This window comes from Podarcis cretensis, assembly GCF_951804945.1.
Source record: "Podarcis cretensis genome assembly, chromosome: 3".
NCBI classification, from domain to species: Eukaryota; Metazoa; Chordata; class Lepidosauria; order Squamata; family Lacertidae; genus Podarcis; species Podarcis cretensis.
The window spans coordinates 107,238,240-107,254,448 of NC_137172.1; the positions used below are offsets into that span (position 1 = coordinate 107,238,240).

Consider the following 16,209-nt stretch of genomic DNA (forward strand, 5'->3'; position numbering starts at 1 on the left):
TTTGCCCTCTGAACCTCTGTCAGAGGGGAGACCTCTGATGGATGGCTTCATAAAAATCATAGAGTTGGAAGGGGCCCTGAGGATCGTCTAGTCCAGGCTTCCTCAAATTTGGTCCTCCAGATGTTTTTGGCCTACAACTCCCATGATCCCTAGCTAGCAGGACCAGTGGTCAGGGATGAAGGGATTTGTAGTCTCAAAACATCTGGAGGGCTGAGTTTGAGGAAGCCTGGTCTAGTCCAACTCTCTGCAATGCAGGAATGTGTTGCTGTCCCATATGGGAATCGAACCTGCAACCTTGGCATTATCAGCATTATGCTCCAACCAACTGAGCTATCCAGGCTGATCAAAGATCAAAGTGTCTGGGTAAGTTTATTTTGTGAGAGGGGCTCCAGAATATAGTGGAATCCTAAGCCGTGAAGAGCTTTATACAGTGGTACCTCTGTATACAGAGGGAGGCCCCATTAGCTAAAGTGGTACCTCGGGTTACAGACACTTCAGGTTACAGACGCTTCAGGTTACAGACTCCGCTAACCCAGAAATAGTACCTTGGGTTAAGAACTTTGCTCCACGATGAGAACAGAAATCGCACGGTGGCGGCGCGGCAGCAGAGGGAGGCCCCATTAGCTAAAGTGGTCCCTCAGGTTAAGAACAGTTTCAGGTTAAGAACGGACCTCCAACACGAATTAAGTTCTTAACCTGAGGTACCACAGGAGTAGGGTTGCCATGTGTCCAGAGGTTCCTGGACATAACCAGGATTCAACTTTTGGAAACAGTTTCCGGGCAGAAACCGGGTAAATGCATGGGAAATCTGCAACCTACATCCTCAGAATTATATCAAAATATAGCGATACACTGGTACCTCGGGTTAAGTACTTAATTCGTTCCGGAGGTCCGTTCTTAACCTGAAACTGTTCTTAACCTGAAGCACCCCTTTAGCTAATGGGGCCTCCTGCTGCCGCCGCGCCGCCGGAGCATGATTTCTGTTCTTATCCTGAAGCAAAGTTCTTAACCTGAAGCACTATTTCTGGGTTAGCGGAGTCTGTAACCTGAAGCATATGTAACCCGAGGTACCACTGTATTACAAAAAAAGCTCAAGAAATGTGGATAAAGCTAAAAATAACTTTGGCAAAATAAGAATAACAATTCAGTAACTTTGCCCAAAAATCCTTTACATCTTTTGCGTCCGAACTGAAATATGGCAACCCTACTTTCTAGGTCAAACCCAGCACTTGGGTGGATCAGAAATCGAGTGATCTGTCCATCCCTACCTTTTGTGCTACAGTTTCCTGTGGCAGGGGAGGGCTAGTTCTGATACTAAATAACTTACATGAACCATGTCCCTCTTTGGAGCTTCTGACATACAGTTCTCTCAAAACGTTTTGCTTAAAGAGCTGTGACTAAAATTAAACTTTCTTTTCTCTGAACTTCCAGGCACTATATTACCATGTTTCCCATGAAAGTATCTGCCTTTATTTTGCCATATATAACTAGTCCTCACAATTTAGTGACTTTAAAGCATTGTTCATAGTTTCCGTGGCTACATTTTCTTTGTTTATTTTTGGCTCCCCTTCTGCTCCCATGCTCTTTTCTCATAGCGGCGCTCGCTACTTTTCATTTACCTTCGGGATAAATTCATAATAATATTTGGAAACAATGTTCATTTTATAATTAAAGCTTTGCCCACTCCTTCTCCGCAAATATGTTGGCAGCTGAGCCAAATCCAAACTCTCAAGTGGTATTTACTTAATTGTGATTTGCTGTAGTGTTATTTAAAGGGGGTCACTAGGTTAAAGCTATTTAAGCCTATCTGCGCTGAACAGAATAGCCTTTGTGCTGGCTATCAAAATTGTGTTGCTCATTATATGAGGTGAACATGGAAACATTCACAGTATATTTAGAGCTTTTTTTGTTGTTGTTCCTCAAGGGGAATAGGCTTGCGCTAGGAGGCAAAGCTCGAAAGCACCTCCGGGTGCAAGTAGATAAATAGGGACCGCTTACCAGCGGGAAGGTAAACGGCGTTTCCGTGTGCGGCTCTGGCTCGCCAGAGCAGCGATGTCACGCTGGCCACGTGCAGTTCGAAAGCACCTCCGGGTGCAAGTAGATAAATAGGGACCGCTTACCAGCGGGAAGGTAAACGGCGTTTCCGTGTGCGGCTCTGGCTCGCCAGAGCAGCGATGTCACGCTGGCCACGTGACCCGGAAGTGTCTCCGGACAGCGCTGGCCCCTGGCCTCTTAAGTGAGATGGGCGCACAACCCCAGAGTCTGTCAAGACTGGCCCGTACGGGCAGGGGTACCTTTACCTTTACCTTTTAGGAGGCAAAGCAATGATGATTATCTGCAAGAGGCTGAACACGGAAGCTATTGGAACCCAAGTCTGTGAGATCCACAATCTGAGCAGGCTTCTGGCTAATGTTCAACATGTGGTGCTCTCTTGGTTTATGATGTTGGTGAAGATACACCTCACTTATTATTTTTAAAACAGAAAACTGCATGGCTAGTTTTGCAGTTTTCAACTTTGCAATTCTACGATTCTGTGAATGCACTAAGTAGGGTTCAGCTCATCCTCTCTGTGTGTTGTGAGAGACACTGCCATGCAGTTTAAGCAATTCTGAACTAGATCAAAATGGCAGCCATTTGTGTCCCTGTGCTTCCTAAGGGTAGATAATACATTACAGTGGTACCTCGGGTTACATATGCTTCAGGTTACAGACACCGCTAACCCAGAAATAGTACCTCGGATTAAGAACTTTGCTTCAGGATGAGAACAGAAATCGTGCTCCAGCAGCGCAGCGGCAGCAGCACGAGGCCCCATTAGCTAAAGTGGTGCTTCAGGTTAAGAACAGTTTCAGGTTAAGTACTTAACCTGAGGTACCACTGTATCTTTTTCTGGGGAAAAATTGGTGTAGGCTTCAAAGTGCTCTTCACCAGGCCTTGTGAAGCAAATCAAGTTGTGCATAGATGTCAGCATAAACTACTGCTGTAAATGCATTTTTTAAATACAGTGGTACCTCGGGTTAAACACGCTTCAGGTTACATATGCTTCAGGTTACAGACTCTGCTAACCCAGAAATAGTACCTCGGGTTAAGAACTTTGCTTCAGGATGAGAACAGAAATTGTGCTCCGGCGGCGCGACAGCAGTGGGAGACCCCATTAGCTAAAGTGGTGCTTCAGATTAAGAACAATTTCAGGTTAAGAACGGACCTCCAGAACGAATTAAGTATTTAACCCGAGGTACCACTATAGTTCAGTTTTTTTGCTTCCACTTACAACAAAATGCCTGAATTTTCTCACTGAAATAGCTATTAGCTATAAAGTACAGGGCTTTTTTCAAAGTTCTCAGGTGGTAGTTTGTTTAAAATTCTTTGGGGTGAGAGTGGGGAAAATTGGGTGATTTTTCAAAGTATTTCTCAAGGAAATACTTTATTATATTGATCTTTATTTTCCTTATTTCCTGTCATGTAGCACACCATGCCATCTGTCAGTGCTACAGTACAACCAATCAGTGTTCAGCAAGTCTGCTCTCTCCACACAAACTGGTCTTCTCCGCTGCCAGTCATGGCTACATTTTCCATCTCCTGAAGTTCTATTTCTGGCGTTTGTGTCATCACAACTGATAAAATTTTACAGTCTGTCCTTTAGGTATACAGGGAAACATTGCTTGAGGAGTTTGTAGTACAGTGGTACCTCGGGTTAAGTACTTAATTCATTCCAGAGGTCTGTACTTAACCTGAAACTGTTCTTAACCTGAAGCACCACCTTAGCTAATGGGCCCTCCTGCTGCAGCTGCGCCGCTGGAGCACGATTTCTGTTCTCACCCTGAAGCAAAGTTCTTAACCTGAAGCACTATTTCTGGGTTAGCGGAGTCTGTAACCTGAAGCGTATGTAACCCGAGGTACCACTGTATTGGACAGTTATTGGAATATAGTTTGGGGGCCCATTCAGAACCACAAAATTGTACCATGACAAATTACACTCATTCAGCTACATGTTTTGATGCTAGTTGGACTCAGATCAACAGTTTAAATGTTATTTTGGTATAGTAGAGCTTCTTCTTCTTCTTCTTCTTCTTCTTCTTCTTCTTCTTCTTCTCCTCCTCCTCCTCCTCCTCCTCCTCCTCCTCCTCCTCTTTTCCATTTCAACAGTGGCATAACTTTGCGTTCTGTAGACTCCAACCCCCCCATCCACCCCCACCCAAAAATAAGGAATTATTTGTGAATATTTATTTTCCAACCCCACACCCACCCCAGTGTGTTGCAATTCACTTTTAGAAAATGGCAAAAGTCCATTTGCCTGAATGTGAAGGAAGACAGATGGGTGAAGGGAGGGCTGAATTTCCAACTTGAAATGGAGCAAGACGGATTATCTCCACCTCAGCATGACACCTGGGCCATGTCCTTATCTTAGAGGTAAATGGATCAAAATGTTGCTGCCTGTTTATTTTTCCACCTTCTGTTTGGAGACATTCCCTGATTAATTGCTCTCCAGTAATTGCTGCTGTTAACTAATGTCAGATCTAATTAACCTGTAAGGTCTTCATCTAATACCTCAGCCATCCTATTGACCAAGAAGAGGAGGTCATTGACTAGGAGGGTGCTGAAGATGGCCGCCTTTTGCCTATTCGTTTATTTGTTTTGGGTCCTGTTTGCTATTCTTGCTTCAATGCCTGGCGACAAGCTTTCTAGAATTTCCCATCACATCTAGTTGGCTTTCTGAAGCAGCAGCAGACACACAAATTAAGAAGTGTTTTCTTTAAGAACTTCTGGTCATTCAGACACTTGGAGATCAGGTTTCATGTTGCTAAAATATCACACAGTTCTTTGCAGTCCCCATCCCACACCCTAGGTAGAACATATTGAAAAAGAAACACTTTTGTAGGGTTTAGAGGGACCAGCGCCCAGGAGGTGGGGGCAAGTGTGGGGAGAAGTTGAAGAGTAGATGGCAGAGGTGGTAGTAACATCGCAAGGCATCTACAGAATCTTTCGCAGTTGCCAAAATTAACACATATGAGGTATTTGGTATCAAAGTTCTCTACATTTGGCTCCACAAACACAATACCAATTGCAAAAACAAAGCTAAGGATTTCATGCTGATTAGTTCAATAAAATCTATTTCATTACAAGCATTTGGGAAATGAAGCTATGATGGGCTGACTGATATTTCTGCGGCTTCCTAGTGTTCGTACAAGACTGTGAACACTGTGCCAGCATCCTACTGTTCGCTGTGCTGCGGGGATGCTGTGGCAAACACACTGCGGGCTTAATGAAGAAAGCTGTGTTCAGAAATAAAACATCACCTTAGATTTTAACATTAAACAGCTGTTGCCAGTTGTTTTTTTATGTGCTCAGTCATGAATACCCCTTTGAACAATACTTGGAAGAGGAGTTGTTTTTGCTTCCCCCTGTTGGTGAGACACAAATACCACTTGCTTATTTGAGATGTTTGTGCTACCACATGCCAGGTGCACACTTCAGGGGAGTTTTATGGACACGGGGACCACCGTCCCAGAATTCCTGGTTTGCTTACTGGTTCCCCGAGCCCCTTACAAAATAGGAGAAGAGAACAGCTATTCCTAAGAAAGCTGCACATCTAGCTAGGAAATTATGTAATACTGCAGAGCCAATTATATTATTACAGTGGTACCTCAGGTTACAGACACTTCAGGTTGCAGACGCTACAGGTTACAGACTCCGCTAACCCAGAAATAGTACCTCGGGTTAAGAACTTTGCTTCAGGATGAGAACAGAAATCGTGCAGTGGCAGCGCAGCGGCAGCAGAAGGCCCCATTAGCTAAAGTGGTACCTCAGGTTAAGAACAGTTTCAGGTTAAGAACGGACCTCTGGAATGAATTAAGTTCTTAACCCGAGGTACCACTGTATATGGGTGCCTCTCTTTCCCCAGATTGAGAATCTCTAATTTTCTTGCAATCCAACCTAACATGCTTCTTTTCAGGAAAGTGTAAAAAAGGGGAAGATGAACCTTTGTTTCTAGTAAATACTCTTCCACCTTCTCATTTTCTTTAGTGATGGTTTCCTGAGACATGTTTAGGATACAGTGGTACCTCTAGTTACGAACGTAATTCATTCCGGAGGTCCGTTCATAACCTGAAACTGTTCTTAACTAGAGGCGTGCTTTCGCTAATGGGGTCTCTTGCTGCCACTGCACTGCAGGCACACGATTTCCATTCTCATCCTGGGGCAAAGTTCTCAACACAAGGTAACTCTTTCAGGTTAGCGGAATTTGTAACCTGAAGTGTTTGGAACCTGAGGCATTTGCAACTCAAGGTACCACTGTACTATTCTGGGTTACCTTCACTCAGTGGTGGAGCTTCATGCTCTGGCACTGGGGGGGGGGGGTGGAGAGCAGGTGGGGGCGGGGTTGGCATGTATCCTGGGGGCATGGCGTGCCGCCTGTGGGGGTGTGGCACCCAGCGCGGGTGGGGGGGAGGGAAGCCGCGATGGCACCCTGCTGGAATCACGCTGCCGGGGGCGGTGAGCTCCCCCCCGCACTCCTCTTCCTCCGCCAGTGCCTTCACCTTGCTGACACACACATAAATATATATAATATAAATAATATAAATAATATAAATATACGTACACACACACCAAAAAAATGACTGAATTGCCTGGATAGCACTGCTCAGAGGTACAATGGTGCATTGCAGTGTGGGTATGTTGTGATGATAAGGACAGCCATTTTGTTGTATGTGCACAATGGCCAAATGTGCATGGAATTGCACCTGAAACAATGTGTGACCACTTCCTGTGCCACTTATAAAAGCATTTTTTATGTGACGTGATGGAAGTGCCATGCTTCAAAGCTGCTTTAAGCAGATTTACACTGTTAAAAAGCAAGAAAAAAGAGAGAACAGCTCTTGGTATACCATGTAAGTACTACTCCTTAATTTGGGTGAGTGCGCACGCAGATATGTTCTAGGATTTCATTGTAATTATTCTGAACAACTTGCACAGAATTGGAATGTGATTTACTTTATGGAAACACGATGGAATTGGCTGGGGTAGATCCATCCATCCCTAGTTCACATTAAGCTTTGAGGCATGTTAAAGCAGTGTTTATCAATGCGAGATAACACTGCCTTGCCATGTTTATAAACCCTGTCTCTATAGCCATCTTCTGCTCTGTTGATTGGCCAGAATCAGTGGGCAAGTAGCTGATTGCATTGATCAGTTTGATGATCCCTCTGACAGATCCTTTCAACAGGATTGCACATTTATATCAGGATAACTCCCTTTCCTCAAGCCTCAACTGAAGAGTTCTAAAGACCTTTCTTCTCCACCTTCGTAGCCAAGAATAGTGTGAGATGGACATGGTTTCGGCTGCAGTCTTATACCTGGAAGTAAGCCCTGTTGAACTTGATGGAGAACATAAACACATTTGTACCGCTAATCATTGCAATTGGAGCTCAGATTATTGTTGCCTGGTGCACACTCTTGGTATGGATTTCAAAATAGAGAATAGAGTACCAACAGAAAATGTAACTGAGCACAACAAACCTAAAGGTATTGGCCAATATTTCGGTGCCAGTGTGTTCTGTAGAGAAAGCAACTTCTTTTAATAAAAAGGAAAATCCAAGTCTTGAAAGAGACATGTTCTCGGCTTCCTGCACTAGGACTAGGAGGAGGAAACAGCCTCTATTGTTTTATCATCTGAAAGCTTGAACAATGAGTTGTGTTGTACTGAGGAAGGAGTGCGGGCAGTTCTTCACTGTGTGTCTTTGTCTGTCTTCCTTTGGGGCCTAAGGGTATGTGTGGCTGCCAAGCAAGCTACACAGTAGTGTTATCCATTACAAACAAATATATCATTTGTGTTGTCTTTTTATTCTGTGTATGTGTGTCTTGTTATGACAGATTCATCTCCATGGCTGAAGGTTCATATCACTGGTGAATTATCTCAGGTAACTCAGCGCCTCTTCTCATTACATTTTTCAGTATTTGGTTATTTCTTTGTATATGCAGATATTAATGTTATCCTGAAATTATATCTAGTTCTCCACTGATTCCGAACTTAAAAATGGAAAGTGTAATGCAGGTGGTCAACAAAAGAGGTTTAAAGACTCTCTCAGGGCAAATCTAAAAAAAATGTAGTATAAACACTGACAACTGGGAAACACTGGCCTGCGAGTGCTCCAATTGGAGAACAGCCTTTATCAATGGTGTCATGGACTTTGAAGACGCTCGAACTCAGGACGAAAGGGAGAAACGTGCTAAGAGGAAGGCACGCTTGGCAAACCCTCACCATGATCAACTCCCACCCGGAAACCTATGTCCCCACTGTGGAAGGACATGTGGATCCAGAATTGGCCTTCAGTCACTTACGGACTCACTGTTAAAACCGTGTTTATGGAAGACAATCTTACTCAGCTATGAGTGATCACCAAAGAAGAAGATATTTAGTTCTCTCACTGATGGGCAGGTAAAGCCAAAGCCAAGATTTTTTAAAAAAACAGGTTTGTTTACACTGTGCCAGAGTTTGCAGTGACTTCCTCACTCATTCACCTCTATTTTGATATATTCTTTCTGTGAACATTGGTCAGCCACTGGTGAGCAGGGCTGAAAAGGAATTTTACTCTCTGCATAAACTGGCAACCATGTAGTGAGGTTTTCTTCTTCTATATAGCAAAAGCAGCCATGCTAAATTGGCCTTGAGACTATCACAGTCTTCCCTAACATGATGCTAGTGGTGAAAGGTTTGCAGTCAAACACAGCTATGTGGCCCTCTCTGTGCCAAGCTTGTTGGCTGCCTTCAGGTGAAGTGGATAATTAATACTGAAGAAATATTCAGTTGCTAGTTTAGTTGGCTTCTGTACATTGAGTGTGCACGTACCAGTACATATTGTCCGTATTGTACATAAAGAGCCAGTGTGGTGTAGTGGTTAAGAGCGATAGACTCGTAATCTGATGAACTGGGTTCGCGTTTCCGCTCCTCCACATGCAGCTGCTGGGTGACCTTGGGCTAGTCACACTTCTTAAAGTCTCTCAGCCTCACTCACCTCACAGAGTGTTTGTTGTGGGGGAGGAAGGGAAAGGAGAATGTTAGCTGCTTTGAGACTCCTTTGGGTAGTGATAAAGCGGGATATCATATCCAAACTCTTCTTCCTCCTTTGTCTCAGGCAGCAAAATATATTTAGTTGGTCTTGAAGATGATACTACTAGACTTGATAGCAACAGATAGTATACTAGAGTGAAATCATTTTGGTTGTACACGTTTAGAAAGCACACAGGTTGCTGTTTAGCATTGCTCTTGGAGAAGTTTACAGTATAATAATGAAATCACAGTTTAAAACATTGACTCATGAAAACAGCAAGACACAGTACAGTGGTGCCTCGCAAGACAAAAAGAATCCGTTCCGCGAGTCTCTTCATCTAGCGGTTTTTTCGTCTTGCGAAGCAAGCCCATTGACGGCTTAGCGGATTAGCGCTATTAGCGGTTTAGCAGCTTTTAGCGGCTTTTAGCGGCTTAGCGGCTTAGCGGATAAGCGGATGAGCGGATAAGCGGCTTAGAAAAAGGGGGGGGGAACCCGCAGGAACTCACAAGACATTTTCGTCTTGCGAAGCAAGCCCATAGGAAATTCGTTTTGTGAAGCACCTCCAAAACGGAAAGCTCTTTCGTCTAGCGAGTTTTCCGTCTTGCGAGGCATTCGTCTTGTGGGGCACCACTTGTGCAATAAAGACACAAATGCCAGCATAACAACAAGTGCCAGCTCAGACACTTAAAATACCTGGAAGGCTTTCACCAAGCACTAGCAAAAAGCAAAGAGGGATAGCACCTCTTGAGGAAGGCAGTTCAATAGATGGGGTGCTACAAGAGACAAGGCCTTGTCTATTGTCACCATCCACTTCACCTAGAAAGATGGTAGGATCTGGAGCAAGGCCTCAGAAACAGCCTCATGTGGTTACAGGCAATCCTTTAACGAATCTGGTTCAAAGCTCTTTAGGGCTTTGTAGGTCAAAACCAGCACTTTGAATTGTGGTCAGGAACAGACCAGAAAGTAGTGCAACTGTTAAAAGAACTGGCATTTTGGCAAGATGCGTACCATATGTCCCATTTAATTAATAGTCCCTGTAACAAAGCTGTTACTGTTAGCAAGGGTTGGCGCTAAAACCAGTGCTCACATTTCTGTTTCTTAGCAGAGAGGTTCATTAAATGATAACATGTATCTGTTGGACAAAGTAGATAATTTTGTCTCTAATGAGCACTGGGATGTTTTTGGAGCACAATGTTTCTTTAATGATTTAGCTATGTTGCATAAGTGTTGTAGGATTTTAGGTATGAAACTATTCTGTTGCAGGAGAAGAAATTGCAACTTTAATTCTGCAAAAACAGGAAGAAGGAGGCAGAAGGAGAAGGGAAAAGGCAGTGGTGAGGAGGAGACAGTGGCTGGGTCAATCTCAGGCGGTGAAGTGTCATGTGGTTGTTCATCCCTGGCCATTGGCCATGCTGCCTGGGGCTGATGAGAGTCTACATGGAAGGACCACGGTTGTCTCATCCTCAACCTAAGATATAGCATTTCTGCATCTTAACCATGTACTTATCAAAGAGATATGATCACTGCAGCTGATCGACCAAACAGTGACCTGCAAGACAGGCTATGAAAACCTTGTCCCCAGAGCTTTTATTTTCTGCCTCTGTTTCTTCTGCCAGTTGTAAGTTTTCATTTCGTGTGTGTGTGTGTGTGTGTGTGTGTGTGTGTGCCATCTGTGCTAAACCGCAGACCCAAACGTCTTCATCTGGTAAAACATTTCTTCCATGACCAATTCCTAAATCATCTTTGATGTGATGTTTGTATCTCACTGCCCTCCTTTCTGGAAATCCAGACCACTCGTTTAATGGCATTTCCAAACATCTCTACTTGTCATCTCTTTTCCCCTTTCCATCACAACCCTATCAGTAATCAAAAGCAATGTGAAGAATTAGTCAACCTCAAGAGAAGAAGTAAAATGCAGTGTCACTATTTTTTGGACAACGGCACACTGTGAATCTGACTGCTTCCGCTTTCTCTTTGCCTTCTCCCCAGGTGGTTGAGAGGACCCATCCCGTCTTGGCTATGATATTTCCCCTCTTGCTACTGTTGTTGACGTTGCTGCTGGCTTTCCATTGACTTGATTGATTTCTTGCTGACAGGCACATAAATCATGTCCGTTCATAATGGATAATGTCAGGCTTTGCCTGTACTAACTATGCTCTTGCTGTAAGGCACTTAGTGTGTGTGCTATGTTACATTATCAACTCTTTTTGGGGGCGGCAGTGGCAGCAATCAGTGGCGGTGGTGGTGGTGTTGAGGATTTACGGCTTTATAGATGTACTTTGTTTTGGTCAATTTGTGTGAATAGAAGCATTAGGTCTCCCTGGAGCAGTTGTGGGAAGAAAGAATCTCATTGGTTTTGCAACACAGTGGGATACGTTTATGAAGGATATTTTATGGTTTTCTTCCCGGTACCTCAGTTGTGATTCAAGGCAGCTTCATCAGTCACTTCTGTGTCTGAAAAAGAACAGAAATACAGTGTTGGGCCTATAATATGTAACTGTCTATGTGAAAAGATGTGTGAGAAACAGTTCTGCATTTTAGGTATGCGTAGCAGAAAAAGCAAACCTGTTCTTCATATAGTTTAATACTGAAATTTGATCCCATTATTATCTACAACCTATTTTTCTAGAAAAAGAGGTGCCAGAACTCACAATGAATGTCTCCCTTATTCTCTTATAATGGCAATGACGCCCACCTGAAAGGTGCCGGAACTGAGTTCAGGCTTTAAAAAAGCCCTGCCTTTAACATGGATGGGCAGTTTCACCATCCTTGACCATTGACTATGATGACTGAGGCTGATGGGAGTTGGAATCCAACAATATCTCTAGGACAACAGGTTCCCCATTCCTGATTTATAAGTAAACAACCAAATTTCAGATGGGGGAATCTAGATTTGAATTTGGACTGAGCTAAAATGGCACCCCATGCTGGAGTGGGGTGATACTGGGGTGGAGGTAGGGTGTATTTTGCTGAATATCCTTGTGAGGGAGGAAGGATTATTCAACAGTCCTCCTTGAAAATTCTCTTTTGATAAATTCCAGCTCACGTAACATTGAACAAATCTGTATTTTTAGTTCCTTTTGGTTGGTGAAGAAAGCAACAGACCAAGAGAGGATGACAAGAAGGAGTTAAGGGCCAAGTGAATGGCTTCATTTAAGGATATTAAACAATACTCAAACTGAATTCCTAGTTTCACCAAAAAGAAGCCATAGATGGTGAACCTGGGGAGGCTATTTTAGGAAATATTCTCCAGGGGAGGACTGAAATTATCCAACAGGACAGAGAGAGCTCCCATGCATGTCATAGGAAGGCCTCAGATGAGAGGTAATCATTCCAGCATAGGACTCTAGATATCTAGGTGTGGAGATTGTTTTTCATGGGACAAGGGACATGTCACCGTCTGCCAGTCATGTAATGAGCTACCTGCCTGGATCAGGTCTCCATGCTGTGCTCTACACCTCCACTTGTACAGGCTTTGTAGGTTCTGACCTTGGTAGGGATGGGGGAAAAATTCAATTCAGTTTGCATTTAAAGGTATGTTTACCCAATTCACAGCTTCTGAAGCAATACACAAACTGAAACATGGCCATCCTTTGAAATTTGCACTTCTCTGCAATGTAGCTCTCAAGCCAAGTAACATGTACAAAAATGCCTATAGCAGGGTTAAGTTTGCATTAAAATGCACATACCAGGGAAAATAACATGCAAAAAGTGCCTTATATTAGGGGAAATTGGGGGGTGGGGGGTGGATGTTTGGTTGGGCTTGGGGAATTTTTTTGATTTTGTTGTTTTTGTAATTTTTACAGTTTTTTGTTTGTATTGTTTTATTGGTTTTGTTTGTTTGTTTGTTTAAGGTGTTATTTTGTTCTTAAGGGGAGGGGTCAGGGCTGCCAGGGAGTGGGCCCCAGCCCACAAAATGGCTGGGGCATGTTCCACGGGGGGGGGGGGATGCACTGGGACAACCGATCTCAGTGATCACGGGTAGGAGGAGGAGTTATGCTAAGACTAAACCATGTCATTACAGAGGGGGCAGGTTTAGTCGTTGTCTGAGGACTATTCCTGCCTCCGGGTCTGGTCCTGACCGGATGGATACTAGAATCAGCAAGGGATACCCACATGACCTGAAGGTGTTGCTGTGCAATGCCAGGTCAATGATTCATAAGACCACTGCCATCCATGACTTGATCATGGATGGAGGATTTGACCTGGCATGTGTAACAGAGACTTGGTTGGATGAAGCAGATGGGCCTGTCCTTGCCGCCGCTTGTCCACCAGGTTTCTCTTACGCACAGCAACCCAGGTCATGTGGGCGGGGAGGGGGGGTTGCAGTGATTTTTAGGAAGTCATTAGTTTGCACCAGGCGTCCTATTGGGAAGACCCAGTTTTCCGAGTGCATGTTCTGGAAGTTGGGCAATAGGGGCAGTACAGGATTCCTTTTGGTGTACCGACCTCCCCGCTGCACCAAGGATTCCCTGCCTGAGCTGCTTCAGGTCGTGGCGGATGTTCTCCTGGAGACACCTAGTTTGGTCATCCTAGGGGATTTTAACATCCATGCCGACACGACCTTACAAGGGGCTGCTCGGGACTTCGTGGAAAGCATGGCCTCCACGGGGCTGTCCCTGAATAAGTCTGGGCCAACCCATAGTCGCGGATATGCCTTGGACCTGGTGTTTACCTCTACGGATGTTGGTGATCTGACACTAAGTAAAAGCGAAACGAAAGAAGTGCCATGGTCAGATCACTTCCTGGTGCAACTGGACTTCTCTGCGACCCATCCCCTCTGCAGGGAGGTGCGACCAATTCGGATGGTTCGCCCCCGCCACTTAATGGATCCAAATGGTTTCCAGAGAGTGGTAGGGGATGCTTTATCCCATGTTGATGGCCTTTCAGCTGATTCCCTGGTGGCCCGCTGGAATGTGGAGTTAACCAGGGCTATTGACTGTTTGGCTCCGAAGCACCCTCTCCGATTGCATGGAGCCTGGACAGCCCCGTGGTTTTCCACGGATCTGAGGGCAATGAAACAATCGTTGAGACGGCTAGAGCGCCGGTGGTGGATAACACCCCAGAGGACAGGATCACACTTCAAAACGACCTTGACAGATTAGAGAACTGGGCCAAAACAAACAAGATGAATTTTAACAGGAAGAAATGTAAAGTATTGCACTTGGGCAAAAAAAATGAGAGGCACAAATACAAGATGGGTGACACCTGGCTTGAGAGCAGTACATGTGAAAAGAATCTAGGAGTCTTGGTTGACCACAAACTTGACATGAGCCAACAGTGTGACGCGGCAGCTAAAAAAGCCAATGCAATTCTGGGATGCATCAATAGGAGTATAGCATCTAGATCAAGGGAAGTAATAGTGCCACTGTATTCTGCTCTGGTCAGACCTCACCTGGAGTACTGTGTCCAGTTCTGGGCACCACAGTTCAAGAAGGACACTGACAAACTGGAACGTGTCCAGAGGAGGGCAACCAGAATGGTCAAAGGCCTGGAAACGATGCCTTATGAGAAACGGCTAAGGGAGCTGGGCACGTTTAGCCTGGAGAAGAGGAGGTTAAGGGGTGATATGATAGCCATGTTCAAATATATAAAAGGATGTCAGAGGAGGGAGAAAGGTTCTTTTCTGCTGCTCCAAAGAAGCGGACACGGAGCAATGGTTCCAAGCTACAAGAAAGAAGATTCCACCTAAATATTAGGAAGAACTTTCTGACAGTAAGAGCTGTTTGACAGTGGAATTTGCTGCCAAGGAGTGTGGTGGAGTCTCCTTCTTTGGAGGTCTTTAAGCAGAGGCTTGACAACCATATGTCAGGAGTGCTCTGATGGTGTTTCCTGCTTGGCAGGGGGTTGGACTCGATGGCCCTTGTGGTCTCTTCCAACTCTATGATTCTATGATTCTATGAACTCATTCCGAATCTGACCAGACACAGGTTAGAGCTCAACGTCGAGCCTACCAAGTGGCGATAGCAACGGCGAAGAAGAATTTCCTCACCGCCTCTATTGCATCTGCAGAAAACAGCAGCAGGAGACTTTTTCAGGTGGTTCACAATTTAGTGGAACCACCTGCAACACTGGGGCCCACTACGGGCCACATGTTCTCCTGCAATGATTTTGTAAAGTTTTTTGCAAATAAAATCGCTCAGATTCGGGAAGAAGTAGACTCCACCGTGGGAGCAGGGCCGGGGTGGGAGAGTGCTAGAGTCCTGTCTAGTCAAGTTGCGTGGGATCAATTCCAATCTGTTACCTCCGAGGATGTGGACAGGCTGCTTGGACGAGTGAAGCCAACCACCTGTCTCCTGGATCCTTGCCCATCCTGGCTTATAAAAGCTAGCCGGGAAGGACTGGGCGATGGGCTTCGTGGGGTGGTGAATGCTTCCCTCCGTGAGGGAGCCTTCCCAGACCCGCTGAAAGAGGCGGTTATTAAACTGCTTCTTAAAAAACCATCGTTAGATGTGGCCACGATGGCCAACTATCGCCCAGTCTCAAATCTTCCATTCTTGGGCAAGGTGATTGAGCGAGTGGTTGCTGAACAACTCCAGGCACGCCTGGAAGAAGCAGACCATTTGGATTCCTTCCACTTGGGATTCAGGCCTCATCATGGGACTGAAACTGCCTTGGTCGCACTGGTTGATGATCTCCGGCGGGCTAGGGACAAAGGTGAGAGCTGTTTCCTAGTTCTGCTGGATCTCTCAGCGGCGTTTGATACCATCGACCATAACATCCTTCTGGACCGTCTTGAGGGGCTGGGAGCTGGGGGCACTGTCATACAGTGGTTCCGCTCCTTCCTCCTGGACCATGTTCAGAAAGTGGTGGTGGGGGATGACTGTTCAGACCCCTGGGCTCTCACTTGTGGGGTGCCTCAGGGTTCTGTCCTCTCCCCCATGCTTTTCAACATTTACATGCAGCCGCTGGGAGAGATCATCAGGAGGTTTGGGCTGGGTGTTCATCAGTATGCAGATGATACCCAGCTCTACCTCTCTTTTAAATCAGAACCAGTGAAGGCGGTGAAGGTCCTGTGTGAGCGTCTGGAGGTGGTTGGAGGATGGATGGCGGCTAACAGATTGAGGCTGAATCCTGACAAGACAGAAGTACTATTTTTGGGGGACAGGAGGCGGGCAGGTGTGCAGGATTCCTTGGTCCTGAATGGGGTAACTGTGCTCCTGAA

The 16,209-nt window shown here is 45.2% G+C and overlaps 1 long non-coding RNA gene across 1 annotated transcript in view; it reads left to right on the forward strand.

Annotated features, from left to right (window-relative positions):
* The window catches only part of LOC307212810, a 571,259-nt gene that overhangs the window by 337,208 nt on the left and 217,842 nt on the right, over window positions 1-16,209 (forward strand). The window contains exon 2 of the long non-coding RNA XR_013837240.1: window positions 466-658. This is a non-coding gene — a long non-coding RNA (uncharacterized lncRNA). The remainder of the gene's footprint in view (window positions 1-465; window positions 659-16,209) is intronic.